Below are 18,940 nucleotides of genomic sequence, written 5' to 3'. Positions count from 1 at the left end.
GAATTGTAGGACGTGTGCAGAATTGAGGGGTGAACTCTATTCAGCAACTGGCAATGACGTTAAATGTGGCCAAATCTTACGTTTCTTTAAAAACAACCAAAAAACTCTAGGTTTTTCTGTGTGTGTGTTCATAACATGAAATCAGTTGGCAATAACATGCTCCATCCTCTGCAAAAAGGAAAAAAAAAAGAAAAAGAAAAAAAATATCCGTGTGAACCAAAAAAAGAAGTCAACAGGACAGTGTTTTGTAACCTGTGGCATAAAGTTTAAGAATAAATACATTTGCTTAAGTTCTCCTTTTTAAGATAATCTTTGTGATTACATATTTGTCCATATGGAAACCCTTGTTCTTTTTGTCTCATTCACTCATTTCCCCCCACCCTGCATTCATTTATTTACAAAAGAAATACTCACTGAGCATCTGTTATGGGACAGACACTATTCAATGCATAATGTACAAAGAATACAAAAATATCCCAGCCCACATGAGGTTTATTTCTCCCAATACCATACATGGAAAAGATAATTAAAATATATACAATGTGAATGTTGATAAGACCGGTAAGGGGAGAAAAAGTAAAGAAATTACAGAGAGAATGCAAGATTAGAAATGGGTGGTGGGGTGGAGAAAGACTGTTTCATGTGCATGTACTTTATTCCAGGTGGTTTCCTATGTGCTAGAACAACAGAGTAAAGAGCATACAGTGCTCTTTCTCAAAGAGCTTATTATTTGGTGAAATTGATGTACAGGTAATCAGACTATGTTCTAATAAGTATTTGTGATGCGTGACAGGACACAGCAAAGGAGAGGGTATTAAGCAAACATGCAGGAATGCCAAAAGTGGACTCTGAGAGTTCCTAAAATGTGTGTAAGCTTTCAAATGTTTGCTAGGAATTTTAATTAAATAACCTCTAAGTATCTTTTGACCCTCTGAGCCTCTGTGATTTAAATTCAAGGAAAATATTTTCAAATTCTGTATGAGAATGCAACCTGTCAAACTTGAGATCTCCATAACATCCCAGGAATCTTTTGGAAAGTAGTTTTCCCCATAAACTTTCATATGAAGTCATGCCTAGAAAGACATTTGATATGTGGAAAACATGGAGAGAGTTTGGTTCTGAACTTTGCAACATTTCCAGAGGCACAACAACCCTAAAATTTCAGTTTTCAGAGTCACTAGAAGACAAAGGTGACCTTAGATGTTTCAGATACGTTTTCCTGATGTAAGGAGTCTTTAAGCTGTGGTAGGGAGGAGATGGAAAGGATCTGGACTTGGTGGAGTAAATTATCACTGCAGGGAGGACAAGATCACCCCAGAGAGGAAACTGCTGTATCCAGGATGGCAGTAGAACAGGTTTTAAGTACTAGTGAAATTCAATAAAGAAGGCACAAAGTTTGCCAGAGTGACTTAAACATGTCAGTTTACAGAGAGTTCTACTAAAATTAAGTTTACAAGAATAAATTCATTGTTTTTCTCCTTGGAAATCAAGGGCTGTGTATCTTGATGACAGTGACCCGTGAAGCCGTCTAAGAAGGAAAAAGGGAAGCCTGGGAGCCGCCCAAGCTCTTTTGCCCCAGGTTGGCTTCTCAGTATCAGTGGAGGGACACAAAGTGGCTGCTTTCTCCACTGTAGCAAGAGAAGCCCAGCCATGGAACGGCAAAGCTTGAAAGCATTCTTTCCTACCTCCACGCATTCCTGAGAAACCTCTCGAAAGAGTTCAAGAAAATACAGTTAATTCAAATCCGACTAACAAAAATGGAACATACTTTCAGCAGAGATAGAATTACATGGACAATTACATTAGAATTTGGGGAGAAAAAATGCAAAGTGTTTGTCCCCCTATACACTGCTTTCAAACTTTTAAGGATTCTCTTTCAAAGATGGTCCTTGCTGGAAACCAGAGTGGATATTTTCAACCACAGTGTTTAGCAGTAAATGAATTACAAATTAGGTGACTTTGGTAATCACAAAATTCTTTTTTAGAGATAGTTTATAGTAAATTGTGACCATGTTAAAAGTTTTCATGTGTTTGTTTCCTGATTTAGCAGTATTGTGTACACTTTCAAAACCACTTTCTGTATCTTCTACAAATATATGAAAGGTTTCCTGACTCCAAAACAAAGAGGAAATCACTAGTCTGTTAAAAGAAAAAACAGAAGGTTGAATTAAATTGCTTTTCTAGGTGGGGATAGGAAGATGGAGGCATAGGAGGACACTGGGCTCACCTCGCGTCCTGACACTGATTACTTAGATTCCACCTACACCTGCCTAACTAACCCAGAAAACCACCAGAAGACTAGCAGAACGGAGTCTCCGGAGCCAAGCACAGACGAGAGGCCCACGGAAGAGGGTAGGAAGGGCGGCGAGGCAGTGCGGGATCCACAGACTGGTGGGAGGGAGCTGGGGTGGAGGGGCAACCTGCCGGCCAAGCACAGCCCCCGAGTCTGGCTGGCAAAAGGGGAGGGGCCGGACGGAGTGTGTTCCCACAGCAAGCGGGACTTAACATCTGGAAGGTTCTAAGTTAACAGCTCTGCTCGGGAAGCGGGAAGGCTGGAGGACAAAGGGAGGGAGAGTTGCTGAGCCCCGGGAGTACAGAGCTCAGTTTGGCGGGGAACAAAGGCGCTCGCCAGCGCCATCTCCCTCGCCCATCCCCCAGCCAAAACCCCAAAGGGAACCAGTTCCTGCCAGGGAACTTGCTTGCTCCCTGCAAACACCCAACACTGTGCTTCTGCGGAGCCACCCCTCCAACAGCGGGTCTGACTCCCTCCCGCTGCCACAGGGCCCCTCCTGAAGTGGATCACCTAAGGAGAAGCGAACTAAGCCTGCCCTTCCTGCCCCCATGCACCTTGCCTACCCACCCCAGCTAATACGCCAGATCCCCAGCACCACAAGCCTGGCAGTGTGCAAGTAGCCCAGACGGGCCACGCCACCCCACAGTGAATCCCGCCCCTAGGAGAGGGGAAGAGAAGGCACACACCAGTCTGACTGTGGCCCCAGAGCTGGGCTGGGGGCAGACATCAGGTCGGACTGTGGCCCCACCCACCAACTCCAGTTATACACCACAGCACAGGGAAAGTGCCCTGCAGGTCCACACCACTCCAGGGACTATCCAAAATGACCAAACGGAAGAATTCCCCTCAGAAGAATCTCCAGGAAATAACAACAGCTAATGAACTGATCAAAAAGGATTTAAATAATATAACAGAAAGTGAATTTAGAATAATAGTCATAAAATTAATCGCTGGGCTTGAAAACAGTATAGAGGACAGCAGAGAATCTACTGCCACAGAGATCAAGGGACTAAGGCACAGTCAGGAGGAGCTGAAAAACGCTTTAAACGAAATGCAAAACAAAATGGAAACGACGACAGCTCGGATTGAAGAGGCAGAGGAGAGAATAGGTGAACTAGAAGATAAAGTTATGGAAAAAGAGGAAGCTGAGAAAAAGAGAGATAAAAAAATCCAGAAGTATGAGGGGAGAATTAGAGAAGTAAGTGATACACTAAAAAGAAATAATATACGCATAATTGGTATCCCAGAGGAGGAAGAGAGAGGGAAAGGTGCTGAAGGGGTACTTGAAGAAATAATAGCTGAGAACTTCCCTGAACTGGGGAAGGAAAAAGGCATTGAAATCCAAGAGGCACAGAGAACTCCCTTCAGACGTAACTTGAATCGATCTTCTGCACGACATATCATAGTGAAACTGGCAAAATACAAGGATAAAGAGAAAATTCTGAAAGCAGCAAGGGATAAATGTGCCCTAACATATAAAGGGAGATCTATAAGACTCGTGACTGATCTCTCTTTTGAAACTTGGCAGGCCAGAAAGGATTGGCACGAGATCTACAATGTGCTGAACAGAAAAAATATGCAGCTGAGAATCCTTTATCCAGCAAGTCTGTCATTTAGAATAGAAGGAGAGATAAAGGTCTTCCCAAACAAACAAAAACTGAAGGAATTCGTCACCACTAAACCAGCCCTACAAGAGATCCTAAGGGGGATCCTGTGAGACAAAGTACCAGAGACATCACTACAAGCATAAATCATACAGACATCACAATGACTCTAAACCCGTATCTTTCTATAATAACACTGAATGTAAATGGATTAAATGCGCCAACCAAAAGACATAGGGTATCAGAATGGATAGAAAAACAAGACCCATCTATTTGCTGTCTACAAGAGACTCATTTTAGATCTGAGGACACCTTTAGATTGAGAGTGAGGGGATGGAGAACTATTTATCATGCTACTGGAAGCCAAAAGAAAGCTGGAGTAGCCATACTTATATCAGACAAACTAGACTTTAAATTAAAGGCTGTAACAAGAGATGAAGAAGGGCATTATACAATAATTACAGGGTCTATCCACCAGGAAGAGCTAACAATTATAAATGTCTATGTGCCGAATACCGGAGCCCCCAAATATATAAAACAATTACTCACAAACATAAGCAACCTTATTGATAAGAATGTGGTAATTGCAGGGGACTTTAACACTCCCCTTACAGAAATGGATAGATCATCTAGACACACAGTCAATAAAGAAACAAGGGCCCTGAATGATACATTGGATCAGATGGACTTGACAGATATATTTAGAACTCTGCATCCCAAAGCAACAGAATATACTTTCTTCTCGAGTGCACATGGAACATTCTCCAAGATAGATCATATACTGGGTCACAAAACAGCCCTTCATAAGTATACAAGAATTGAAATTATACCATGCATACTTTCAGACCACAATGCTATGAAGCTTGAAATCAACCACAGGAAAAAGTCTGGAAAACCTCCAAAAGCATGGAGGTTAAAGACCACCCTACTAACGAATGAGTGGGTCAACCAGGCAATTAGGGAAGAAATTAAAAAATATATGGAAACAAACGAAAATGAAAAGACAACAATCCAAACGCTTTGGGATGCAGCAAAGGCAGTCCTGCGAGGAAAATACATCGGAATCCAGGCCTATCTCAAGAAACAAGAAACATCCCAAATACAAAATCTAACAGCACACCTAAAGGAAATAGAAGTAGAACAGCAAAGGCAGCCTAAACCCAGCAGAAGAAGAGAAATAATAAAGATCAGAGCAGAAATAAACAATATAGAATCTAAAAAAACTGTAGAGCAGATCAACGAAACCAAGAGTTGGTTTTTGAAAAAATAACCAAAATTGACAAACCTGTAGCCAGGCTTCTCAAAAAGAAAAGGGAAATGACCCAAATAGATAAAATCATGAATGAAAATGGAATGATTACAACCAATCCCTCAGAGATACAAACGATTATCAGGGAATACTATGAAAAATTATATGCCAACAAATTGGACAACCTGGAAGAAATGGACAAATTCCTAAACACCCACACTTTTCCAAAACTCAATCAGGAGGAAATAGAAACCTTGAACAGACCTATAACCAGCGAAGAAATTGAATCGGTTATAAAAAATCTCCCAAAAAATAAGAGTCCAGGACCAGATGGCTTCCCAGGGGAGTTCTACCAGACGTTTAAAGCAGAGATAATACCTATCCTTCTCAAGCTATTCCAAGAAATAGAAAGGGAAGGAGAACTTCCAGACTCATTCTATGAAGCCAGTATTACTTTGATTCCTAAACCAGACAGAGACCCAGTAAAAAAAAGAGAACTACAGGCCAATATCCCTGATGAATATGGATGCAAAAATTCTCAATAAGATACTAGCAAATCGAATTCAACAGCATATAAAAAGAATTATTCACCATGATCAAGTGGGATTCATTCCTGGGATGCAGGGCTGGTTCAACATTCGCAAATCGATCAACGTGATACATCACATTAATAAAAGAAAAGATAAGAACCATATGATCCTGTCAATCGATGTAGAAAAGGCCTTTGACAAAATCCAGCACCCTTTCTTAATAAAAACCCTTGAGAAAGTCGGGATAGAAGGAACATACTTAAACATCATAAAAGCCATTTATGAAAATCCCACAGCTAACATCATCCTCAATGTGGAAAAACTGAGAGCTTTTCCCCTGAGATCAGGAACACGACAGGGATGTCCACTCTCACCGCTGTTGTTTAACATAGTGTTGGAAGTTCTAGCATCAGCAATCAGACAACAAAAGGAAATCAAAGGCATCAAAATTGGCAAAGATGAAGTCAAGCTTTCACTTTTTGCAGATGACATGATATTATACATGGAAAATCCGATAGACTCCACCAAAGGTCTGCTAGAACTGATACATGAATTCAGCAAAGTTGCAGGATACAAAATCAATGTACAGAAATCAGTTGCATTCTTATACACTAATAATGTAGCAACAGAAAGACAAATAAAGAAACTGATCCCATTCACAATTGCACCAAGAGGCATAAAATACCTAGGGATAAATCTAACCAAAGATGTAAAAGATCTGTATGCTGAAAACTATAGAAAGCTTATGAAGGTAATTGAAGAAGATATAAAGAAATGGAAAGACATTCCCTGCTCATGGATTGGAAGAATAAATATTGTCAAAATGTCAATACTACCCAAAGCTATCTACACATTCAATGCAATCCCAATCAAAATTGCACCAGCATTCTTCTCAAAACTAGAACAAGCAATCCTAAAATTCATATGGAACCACAAAAGGCCCCGAATAGCCAAAGTAATTTTGAAGAAGAAGACCAAAGCAGGAGGCATCACAATCCCAGACTTTAGCCTCTACTACAAAGCTGTCATCATCAAGACAGCATGGTATTGGCACAAAACAGACACATAGCCCAATGGAATAGAACAGAAACCCCAGAACTAGACCCACAAACGTATGGCCAACTCATCTTTGACAAAGCAGGAAAGAACATCCAATGGAAAAAAGACAGTCTCTTTAACAAATGGTGCTGGGAGAACTGGACAGCAACATGCAGAAGGTTGAAACTAGACCACTTTCTCACACCATTCACAAAAATAAACTCAAAATGGATAAAGGACCTGAATGTGAGACCGGAAACCATCAAAACCCTAGAGGAGAAAGCAGGAAAAGACCTCTCTGACCTCAGCCGTAGCAATCTCTTACTCGACACATCCCCAAAGGCAAGGGAATTAAAAGGAAAAATGAATTACTGGGACCTCATGAAGATAAAAAGCTTCTGCACTGCAAAGGAAACAACCAACAAAACTAAAAGGCAACCAACGGAATGGGAAAAGATACTTGCAAATGACATATCGGACAAAGGGCTAGTATCCAAAATCTATAAAGAGCTCACCAAACTCCACACCCGAAAAACAAATAACCCAGTGAAGAAATGGGCAGAAAACATGAATAGACACTTCTCTAAAGAAAACATCCAGATGGCCAACAGGCACATGAAAAGATGTTCAACGTCGCTCCTCATCAGGGAAATACAAATCAAAACCACACTCAGATATCACCTCACGCCAGTCAGAGTGGCCAAAATGAACAAATCAGGAGACTATAGATGCTGGCGAGGATGTGGAGAAACGGGAACCCTCTTGCACTGTTGGTGGGAGTGCAAATTGGTGCAGCCACTCTGGAAAGCAGTGTGGAGGTTCCTCAGAAAATTAAAAATAGACCTACCCTATGACCCAGCAATAGCACTGCTAGGAATTTACCCAAGGGACACAGGAGTACTGATGCATAGGGGCTACTTGTACCCCAATGTTTATAGCAGCACTCTCAACAATAGCCAAATTATGGAAAGAGCCTAAATATCCATCAATTGATGCATGAATAAAGAAATTGTGGTTTATATACACAATGGAGTACTACATGGCAATGAGAAAGAACGAAATATGGCCCTTTGTAGCAACGTGGATGGAACTGGAGAGTGTGATGCTAAGTGAAATAAGCCATAAAGAGAAAGACTGATACCATATGTTTTCACTCTTATGTGGATCCTGAGAAACTTAACAGAAACCCATGGGGGAGGGGAAGGAAAAAAAAAAAAAAGAGGTTAGAGTGGGAGAGAGCCAAAGCATAAGAGACTCTTAAAAAGTGAGAACAAACTGAGGGTTGGTGAGGGGTGGGAGGAGGGGTGGGTGGGTGACAGGTATTGAGGAGGGCACCTTTTGGGATGAGCACTGGGTGTTGTATGGAAACCAGTTTGACAATAAATTTCATATATTGAAAAAAAAATTAAAATAAAATTAAAAAAAAATGCTTTTCTGAAGGACAGCACAAAGTAATTACGTAGTAAGGGGTTAAGATCTGGAGCAAATTTAGCAGGGTATAGTAGTTAAATGTTGCCCTCTCAAACCTAAAATATTTGGGGATTAAGATAAAAGTAAGCCATTCATTATCAATAATGGGTCATTTTTTAGAAATATATTAATGCTTTTTTTAAGCTATTACTTGTGTGCAACTGTTAAATTTTTTCTCTGTTGAAAAATCAGTGCCAAGGACGGTCAGTAGAAATAGGCTATCTCCTTTTTCTCTTTCTGTAATTTTCCACAGTGAAACTTTGAATACTGTTGCAACTCTCTTTTCCCTGGAGTTGGGTATGCAATACACATAATCAAATAGTACAGTTGGATTGACTTCACCAGTTAACTTGGTAAAATTGCCAGTTGATCTTGGTCATTGAATTGACTAATTAGTCAGCCAGTATCTTCTTACAAGTTGAAATTTTTTACTGTGAAGAGATCAAAACTGTCTTTCCTTCATGTGATCCCAGTTCCTATTAGTAAAATGCATTCAATTCATATCCCTTCTCTTTATCAGGCGTATGTCCACCTTTCTAATCTTTCCTCCCAGGAATAGGACCCTCATGGTGGTAAAGACTGTGGTCCAAATGATTTTTTTTCTCTGTCTTTGTTGAATTTGCTGCACGGTGGATAATCAGAACTGCATCCTTGTGATTTTGCACAGAGGAGTCTCATTGTATGACCATTATTCCCATGTCATTTGGATATCATGTCAACACTCACTGTAGAAGTCCACCTGCTTCTCTTTTTCCTTCAAACATGAGGTATTGTGTATTATGTGGCTTCCTTGGGTGACCTCACATTATCGAGCAACCACTAATTCTCTTAGCACAGTTGTCTTTCGTGTGACATAGCCCCTTGAACACCAAATGGAGGCCAAGGAAGATCAAAGTATCAGTTGGTACTTACAAGTTTGTTTTCATCTTTAACTTTGTCTTTGCTGTTACTCCATCACTGCTGGATGCATGGAGTCCCAGCTTTTATGTTCCTGTACTTTTCCCTCACCTATCTGGATGTCTTTGAGTACTTTAATCACCTTGTTTTATTTCCAAAGTCTCTCCATGCTGATATAGCATTTCCTCTTTTGCTTTGCTTTTGGAAATGTCCTGTGCATTCGTCTCCCTTTTCTGCTGCCCTGTGTTTTAGTGCACACAGAGATCAACTAATCCAGACCTGATGGTGAAAAGATTGCAAAGAAAAAAAAAAACTAATTTTCTAACACATCCAGGTTCACTATTTGAACAAGATTCCCCAAGTCAGCTTCAAATTGTCACTTGAAATTAACCCACCTCAAGATTATTATACTCTAATAATCCATTATTCTTTTCTTATTGCAGTAGTTTGCACTGCTCAACTCCTGAATTAATGGTAAGGGATTGAAATGGAGCAGAAACACACAAAATAGAAGACAAATTCAAAATGCCTTTATAATCCATTGTGTAGTCATGGAATAATAGTTATTAGCCATGTTTTCTCTTAAATTCGATTTACTTCTCTTGAGTCATTCATCTTAATCAACACAGTTTAAATAATTACCAGATAATATCTGAGCAGCCTCAATAACTCAGGATTTAGAAAGGCAATACAGAATTTATTAAGAATGACAATTATGATTAGGTAATAAATGACATACAATTTACTAATGACTAACAAAGACCCACATTAATAAATGTCAAGTTAAAATTTTATATGTGCGGCTATGCTAATAACATTAAAATCCTTAAACACTATAAGATTGCTGAAAGTCTTTGGTAAGGGTGGATATAAATATTGGTTTAGTGAGGATCCTTTCCTTTTGTTGTTCTGAGTTGCAGTATTTATCAATCTTTTGAACCCCTTGTGTTCAAATCTCATATATTGATTAATATTTGTTATTTCTTTGTATTAACACTTTGACTAACAATTATATAGCATACTAATCTATCCTCATTTAGACAGAGTTCATACTCTAAGTAAACTATGTTCAATTGCTAATTTTCTAGAATGAAAAGTGTTCTTTTCCTTCTAGTTAATATGTAATTCTTTTCATTCAATGCAGAATAAAAATGAAATTGGATGACTTTAAATAAGTCCAAAACCTGAAAATTACTAACCACAGCTGCCTTTTACTGTAGGTTATGTGTCCACTCTGCTCATATACAATTGTTCAAATAAACCACAGTGACTAACTGGTGTAGCCTGGATCTCTGTCTTTTTATGTATCTCTGGCCTATTCTTTAAAAGGAATCCCACTGCAGACAATCTTTTGGGCCTTACAAGCTTGCAGTAAAGCAGTATTTAATATTCCTTCTGACTTCAGAAGCTGAGTTAAATTGTTTAGATTGTTTGCCTGCATTCTGACATAAATGCCTACTTTAACTTGGCAAATATCTAACGTTTGGCATACTGTCATTATTATACTTGTTGGTCTAAAGAAGTAATTTGAGTGACAGTTAATATTTGAAGCTTTCAATTAATCAGATATATATTGCATACTAGATGGAACTATAATTCAGGTTTGTATTCATTCAACTCTTTTGGTGCCATACACAATGCACGGAATGGAATTCAAATATTTTCTTTGAATTTATATTTAAACTCACAAAGAATATAGTATGTAGTTACCAATTTCAGAAAAAAAATGACAAGTTTGTGTTTGAGATTATCTTTTTTTGTTTGAAATTCAAAAATTTATTTTTATTTAAATTATTTCCATGTTTTTCAAATGACAGAAGATACAGCAGATGTAAAACAAAGAAGCAGTAATAATTAAAACATATATGTGCTAACATGCATTTATATATCAGTTTTTAAAACTAAATTATGATAGTGTCACATCTAAAACTGAATACCTGGCAGTTTCTGGAACACTTATTTAAATAGTAGCTGTCTGCTGAATATTCTGTGCTAAATAAATGTTCCACAAGTAAAAATAGTCCCAAATCATCTTTTTGTTGGTCATTAATTATCATTAACACATTTATTTATTAGGGGGACAGGATCACGTAAAACAACTTAGAAGTATTCCAAAGCTAGTGATAGCTAGTAATGACTCAATATTAACATCGTACCCTGAAAATTATTCATTCAACTTATATTTGACTAGAGGAACAGTTTTAAAATGTGATTCTTATTTTCAAGAGTGCATTTAAATTAATCCAAGATGTTGTGGCAATGGAAATTCCTAAGGAGTTGAGAAATTATTGGAAGTGCACCTGACAGTGTGAATTGCCTTGAAGACCAATTTATGTACAAAGACTTTCAAAGATTCATCAGATTTATATCTATCTATCCAACTAAGCTTCACATAATTTTTTATTATAGGATTACTTTAAATCAAATCTTCAAACTGCATAGTTTGTGAGATCCACATATAAAAATTCAAAGAGATTATTTTCTAAATTTTATTCTCTATTATGCAGCAGTTTACTGGTTACCTTGAAATGACAGAAATTCTGCAGCAAAATGATTCTTGCATAAACTGGAATGCTAAAACATTTTGGGGAATAAAAGAATTCCTATAAATGTTTAAATAAAAATTTTATTGTTACAGAACATTTTGCCCATATTAACATCTGTTCCTGTTTGGGGAGATTTTCTTCTTGGCAAGGTAGGACTGTATCTATCCAATGGTTCTCAACCAGTCCCAGAGTGTGTGGAGAGCTGCTCAAAGAGCTCATCACTCTGCACCTGTTCAGGCTGCACAGCCCAATTTTGAACTGCAGAGTGAAAGCAGAAAAACACACACAAGGTGCTGTAACTCTGCAAAAAAGAATCATATTATGTGTCCCTTGTTGTCAGAATTCATGAATGCCCCACATAATGTGATAGTAAAAAGAAAAATCTTTGGATTTATCATTACTGTCTTTAAACCTTTAGGACCATATAGTGCTGTTAGAATCTTCTAAAGTGAACCTTCAAGTGTAGTTACTTATTAACCGAAGCTAAATGCTTCATACACCATATTTTCTACTTATTCAAATCAGTCATGTTATGACAGACTAGCCCATCTATCTGCAGGAGAGTGCTGGTTGCTACCACTAACTCAACAACTTCTTGTAAGTCACTTAACTTTAGATTCCTGATCAGTTTTGTTTCCATCGTTAATACTGAGGCCTTCTGGCATCAAGGACAGAATTTGAATCAGAATTCAGGAGTCCAGAGGGACCTTATTTATTAGTAACTCTGTCCTGGGAGACAGCACATAAAAGGCTAATTGGGCTCAAAGTCTGAGGAAACAAAGTTCCACTCTTATAAAGTGCAGATTTACACAATTCCATGGATTCTCAAAGGATGCCTTGGACCTAAAAAAGTCTCTGTACCTAAAACATTCTCCTTTTCCATATCACTCTTCTTATTCACATAGTATGAAGAAGCCACTGTTTTATTTATTTTCTTGAAAATATTTTATTTTGAAAAAGTATAAAGATTCAGGAGAAAAAACAGAGTTTGTTTTATTTGAGAAAGAGTTTGGCTCCTACGACCCTATTTAAACTGCCAATCTTTGGGAAATAAACAGCAGTTGCAAATAATACAGTGAATTCAGATATTCACAAACAGGGCCAATAAAATACAAATTTAAAAAATGAAATCACTCATTAGGTTTCTCTAGGTTCCAAAATATCTTAGAGTATCTTTAATTCTATTTAAGCAGAAAACTGATGTAACCTGTAGGAAGAGCAAGCAAGAGTTACAGAAATCTGAATATTCCTGCTGCCAAGATTTACTTTTAATAAAATTAGCTGAAGGCTAAGTTTTAAGAAATTCCCATTACACAACCTTGAAACTTGGAAATCGATGATGGTGTTGGTTTTGAGCCCATGTGTCTCTCAGAAATGAAGTGATTTGTTACTTGGGATAGCTAATCTTCTGCCAATAAAAGCAGTCCTGGTGTTGGTGATGGGGGTCTAGGTACCACTAAAAAATATATATCATTGGGAGATCATGTCTTTCAGTAGATGGAAAATATAAATCATGCTACGAGAGAAGCTTTATAGTTCTTGTACCCAGCCCAAAACATTGTGACTGTGCATTACCCCTTCTAATCTATACTTCTCAGTATTTTGGGTTGTCACTATTACTATTGAATAAATGAATTAATGCTAGACAACACATATTTTAATGAGCATATATAGTAACAAAAAATAATTGCATAAAATATGTTTAATTGTAGTTGATTTTTTTAACAAATAAAATACTTATAAATTATATTTCTTATATTACATTTGGGTCAAGGAGTTGGTTTAACCTATAACTATAAAAGTATTTCTTGTGATCTCCATGCCCTTGGTCTCTAGCGTTCACTCAAATCTTGTTTACATTGTACTGTGAGCTGAGGGCAATTTTGTGCAAATATGAAATTAGCATTATATTCTTTTTCCACATACCCCAAATTTTTCAATAGATAATTATTGCAAAAAAGACCTCCAATTACTATATTCCAATTACTATATGAAATGCATTGGTATTCCTTTTTAAAAAAAAATTATCCTTAAGTATCTCTACACTCAACTGAGTCACTCATGTGTCCACATCAGTATAAGTTTTTTAATGAGTACTAAAAGGGTCCGTTTATGTATGAATTTATTGGAAGAAGAATAAGAGAAATTTCTGGCGTGTTAGGTTAAAATGGGATTGAGTAGAGAACATGTCATCTGTCTCAGATTGTAGACATGGATGAAACTGTGTCCATCTCATAATTTTAAGGGATGTTCCATTTCCCTGAGAAAAAATTCCAAGCAGCACTGTTTAATGGATAAGAGACCTTTGCCAACACTTGTGTCATAGAGCATCAAATGGCCTCACAGAGGAACAAGGAAAATCATCAAAGATACCCAGGAAAGGTGATAACAATCACCGAACTTAATGGTGCACAGTGGCAAAAGATGGGGCAGAGGTGTTAAATAGCATTAGAGGAAAGAAACCAAATCAAAAAACCAGGTAGCTGAGTAGACTTTTTATAAGCTAGCACTAAGGCACACTTTAATCCAAAATTTCACAATTCATTTGGAGTCCTGCTTCCTTTTCATTCTTTGTTTCTCTGAGTTTTGGGTCCAGTCTGAGGCTGTACTCCATATGGTAGCAAAAATGGTGGTGTGAAGTTTAGTCCTTAAAACACCCATGTCATTGTGTCCTTAGGACAATTCCTACCTTCTCAGAAAATGGTTGAAATTTACTATGATTCAACTAGATAAGGTCAGATGCCTAGTCCAGAATAATGCAGTGTTCTCAAAAAAATGGACAATTCTGATCAGCTTAACCTAAGTAAAGTCCTTCACTCCTTGAACTAGGTGTGGAGTAGCTTTTCTGGAAGATGTTTAGTTCCTAAAGTGGGTTTGTCAGGGGGTCGCCAAGGAGGCAAAGAGGGTTCATTATTGTTAAGAGGGCAACCATCAGTTATCTACTATATTATCTTGTATGTGTTGTAAAAATGAAGTGAAATAATGCATGTAGAGTCATTTTCACAATGTGTGGTCACTATTAACCAATTATTTTTCAGTGACAATGATGTGATATTCTTAGGATATGAATATATAATATAGAAATGCATTTAGGCAACTAAACCTACTTCTAGGTAACTTGGGAGTTGAATATTGGCATCTGATTCTGACCTCCTTCCTAACTTAACATAAAAAACACCGATTTTATGTGAAAATAAGGGCTATGATACATATCTGTGCTGGAAGTTAGAAAATGTTAGTATACATGTCAACAACTTAGAAAACTATCTGCCAAGGAAAATTATCTGAAAGAAGAGCCAAACTGATCTGCAGTTATTCTCAAATGCCTTCTAAGAAGTACACAGAAATAACAAGATTCTACACTAACCCTTTTCCAAAGTGAGAAAGTAATAGAAGCCATTGGGCGCTATTAAGTTATGGAGTACACATGTACAGAGCACTGAAATCGATGTCATAGCGAACAAGGATATTGTGTCTCGTCTTTACCACACAAAGGGGGTAAATAAAATAGTACCAGTTGTTAACAGCTACACAAAACTTTAAATAGTTCTTCATCATAAAAACAATCATTCTACCTTGGACATCCCTGGAAAGACTTCTCTCCTTATCCCTCTTATCTGGTCCCCTCAATGGGCAAAATTAAACTACTCTATATTTTAATATTTTCTGTATTCCTTACCTAGTCCTGAATGATTTGTACAGCAGTCAAATCACTGATAAACTTCATTTCAATTTTATTTTGTTTTCAACATTTATTTATTTTTGAGAGACAAAGTATGAGCAGGGAAGGGGCAGAGAGAGAGGGCGACACAGAATTCAAAGCAGGTTCCAGGCTCTGAGCTGTCAGCACAGAGCCGGATGCGGGTCCCTAACCCACAAACTGTAAGATCATGACCTGAGCCGAAATGGGACGCTTATCTGACTGAGCCACCCAGGTGCCCCATTTTAATTTTAAATACTGATCAAGCAGAGGATTTTCTCTGAAAGGATAAATAAAATAAAGAATCAGACACATGAAAACATTGTTTCAAAAAAAAAAACAAACAAACAAAAAAACCCAAAACCCAAAAACCAGAAACCTCCGAAGTAAATCAATAGTTGAATTAATGCAAAAATTAAGATGTTTAGGAAAGTTTTATAATTTTTATTATCAAAAATTTAAGGTGTGCCTGGGTGGCTCAATCAGTTACGTGTCCAACTTCGGTTCAGGTTGTGATCTCACAGTTCGTGGGTTCCAGCCCCACATCAGGCTCTGTGCTGTCAGCAGAGAGCCCACTTCAGATTCTCTCTCCTGCTGTCTTTCTGCCCATCCCCTACTCACATTCTCTCTATCAAAAATAAATCTTTAAAAAATTAAAACAACTTCTCATAAAATCAGAGAATATCATAGGAATTTGAAAATATGATCAATGTATTAAACAAATTGGCATGGTGAATACTTAGTGTAATAATGAAAGCAAAGAATTGAAGTTGCAAATTATTGTTAAGAATTTTTGTTGAAAGAAGTGGTATTTTAAAATGAACGAAATAAGACAAAGAATGGTACAGCAAAGCTAAATTTTGTATAATAGTAGTTTAGAAGGAAGTAGATTACAAGAATCGAAAAAAACTATAAAAGGAGCATTTATGATGTGGAAGCAAATAAACTGAACTTGTAATTTCAAATAAAATAAAAATCCCACAAAAAGTAGGGCGAATGGGACTCCAAAATTTTGAAAATCTGGTTGTAATGTTTAAATTTCAAAGACAAAGAAAAATACAGTTTGATATGGAAGAGGAAATGGTTCATAAAGAGGAAAAAACATATGAATATGTGAGCAAACGGAGGATCAGACTGTCAAATCAGAGTCATACAAATCAGTTCTTACCCAGGATTATACTTTACTAATAACATGAAAGGCAAACAAAGAGGCTCACATACAGCTGGGAGATGTTTTTTAATGTTTATTTATTTATTTTGAGAAAGAGTGGCAAAGAGAGACAGTGGGGGAGGGACAGAGAGAGAGGAAGAGAGAGAATCCCAAGCAGGCTTTGCACTGTCAGCCCAGAGCCTGATGCAGGGCTCGATCTCACAAACTGTGAGATGATGACCTGAGCCAAAACCTGGCTCAACCGACTGAGCCACCCAGGTGCTCTGAATGTTTCCATTTTATACCAAGATGGCTTATGATTTTATATAGAGCCGCCTGGGTGGCTCAGTCGTTTGAGTGTCCGACTTCGGCTCAGGTCATGATCTCACAGTTTGTGAGTTTGAGTCCCGCGTTGGGCTCTGTGCTGACAGCTCAGAGCCTGGAGCCTGCTTCGAATTCTGTGTCTCCCTCTCCCCCATTCATACTCTGTCTCTCTCTTTCTCTCTCAAAAATAAACATAAAAAAATTTAAAGATTTTATATAATATTTTCAGAAAATCATGTATACCTAAATCCTTGGATTTTAGCTGTGTTTACTATAAGGAATCCTAGGCCAAGGATATTTGGCTAAGAGTTTTGATAAATAAGGACTCTTCTACTTTCAAGACAATATTAAGAGTCTCTTTAGGATGACTTTCAGTTTGCAATTTGCAAGGAAATTAGACCAGGTCACCTGTCTCTTTCCCTAGGAGCATTTCCCCAGTATTCAGGTCAGCGATGAATCATGGTCTAACTGCTTTAACTCTTTTTTTCCCATTTGTATTCCTTTCAGTTTAATATCCCCTTGCTATATATATTTTTAAGTTTTTAAAAAATATTTGTCTTACAAAATTTTCTCCAAAATCTTTTTACAAAGTAATATGCAAAAGGACCACTGGGATTTGAATTTTCCAGTGAGAAATGGCAGTCCCCCCTACAGCCAGGGTAATGTGACTCCATACCTTCTACCTTCCCTCTAATTCAGACTTTCCAGCTCAGCAGATGTACAATTTGCTACAAAGCTAATAATAACATTACATTCACTAGAAATTGCTCTTGGCCCCTACTCCCAGTCATCTAACTTTATTTTGACAAATAGAGAATCCTAGAACTGTCATAATAGAGGGATTCACAATTAGCCTTAATGAGGCCAGATGAGGTAAACTTATGACCCAGCCTAAAGTGTCTCTGGAATATACACTGTCAAAAATAAAGTTACTGATATGATGTTTCAGGGCTTCAATTTACTTGGAATGCTTATTTAATCTCAGGCGTGGGAACACTAGATTAGGAAAACAAAAGAAAAAACGTGTTGAAGAGGTAAAAAGTTACACAGTTAGGCAATTGCATTCTCCACCAACCAGATTTTAGAAATCTTACTTCCTTTCATAATTCAATTTGAAGGCCCACTAATTTAACTAAAATATTCCAGGTTTTTATAAATTTATGTATATAACTGAAGTACAGTTGACACACCATGTTATGATAGTTTCAGATATACAATATAGTGATTCAACAGGTCTGTATACATTATGCTATGCTCAGGCAACACTATTTTAATACTGTTGACTGTGTTTCCTATTCTGCACCTTATATCCTTGTGACTTACTCATTCCTTAACTGGAAACCTATACTTCCCACTCCCTTTCACCCATTTTGCCTATCCCTTATCCCCTTCCCAATGGCTACCATCTGTTTTTCTTTGTATTTATGGGTTTGTTTCCACTTTCCTTTTTGTTTTTACAACTTTTTAAAGTAACAAGTATTTGCATTTTTCATTCTGTTTTCAATGAGGTCACTGTTCTAGGGACAGTAAGATAGTTGTGAATTATTCACCTTGATTGATGTATGTTGATCAAAAGAAATTCATCCAGGTAGGCCAAATTGATAGAGTTTGCTAAAGACCTTAAATTGCATTCTTCAAGGCTGGTTTTGTTACAGCATAGGGGTAGTGTAGAACTAGGCGTCATTCTGGTTAATACCTACATGAGGCTAGAAGAGAAGTCTCATGCAATCCACTTGACATCTATGCCCTGGAGAATTTTGCTTACAGCTGTTTTAAAGTGATGCCTTTCCTGTGTAGATGGGGCACAGTTCTTTGGCACAGTGACCCTGTAGTTTGATTTTGTCCTTAGGTTTCTGTCATCTCAGTCCATCAGACACAAAGTCTAATTACTGACACAACTAGAACCAGGCAACCATCTTTGGGATATAACCAAGGCATCTGATTTAGCCTTATAATCGTTTTTGAGTCTTCAACTATGTTTTGGTTTTTGGTTTTTGGTATTCTTTTTTTTTTTTTTTTTTGGTGGTCATCTACATAAACTACTTCTTCAGATTTCCACAAAAATTACATTCATTCTGAGCCTATTTGTCTAATTATACATAAGTGCTATTGGCTATATACTAAGATTCTGTGCATATT

Source organism: Panthera tigris, chromosome A1 (genome assembly GCF_018350195.1).
Source record: "Panthera tigris isolate Pti1 chromosome A1, P.tigris_Pti1_mat1.1, whole genome shotgun sequence".
NCBI classification, from domain to species: domain Eukaryota; kingdom Metazoa; phylum Chordata; class Mammalia; order Carnivora; family Felidae; genus Panthera; species Panthera tigris.
Note: the sequence above shows the minus strand (reverse complement) of the source record.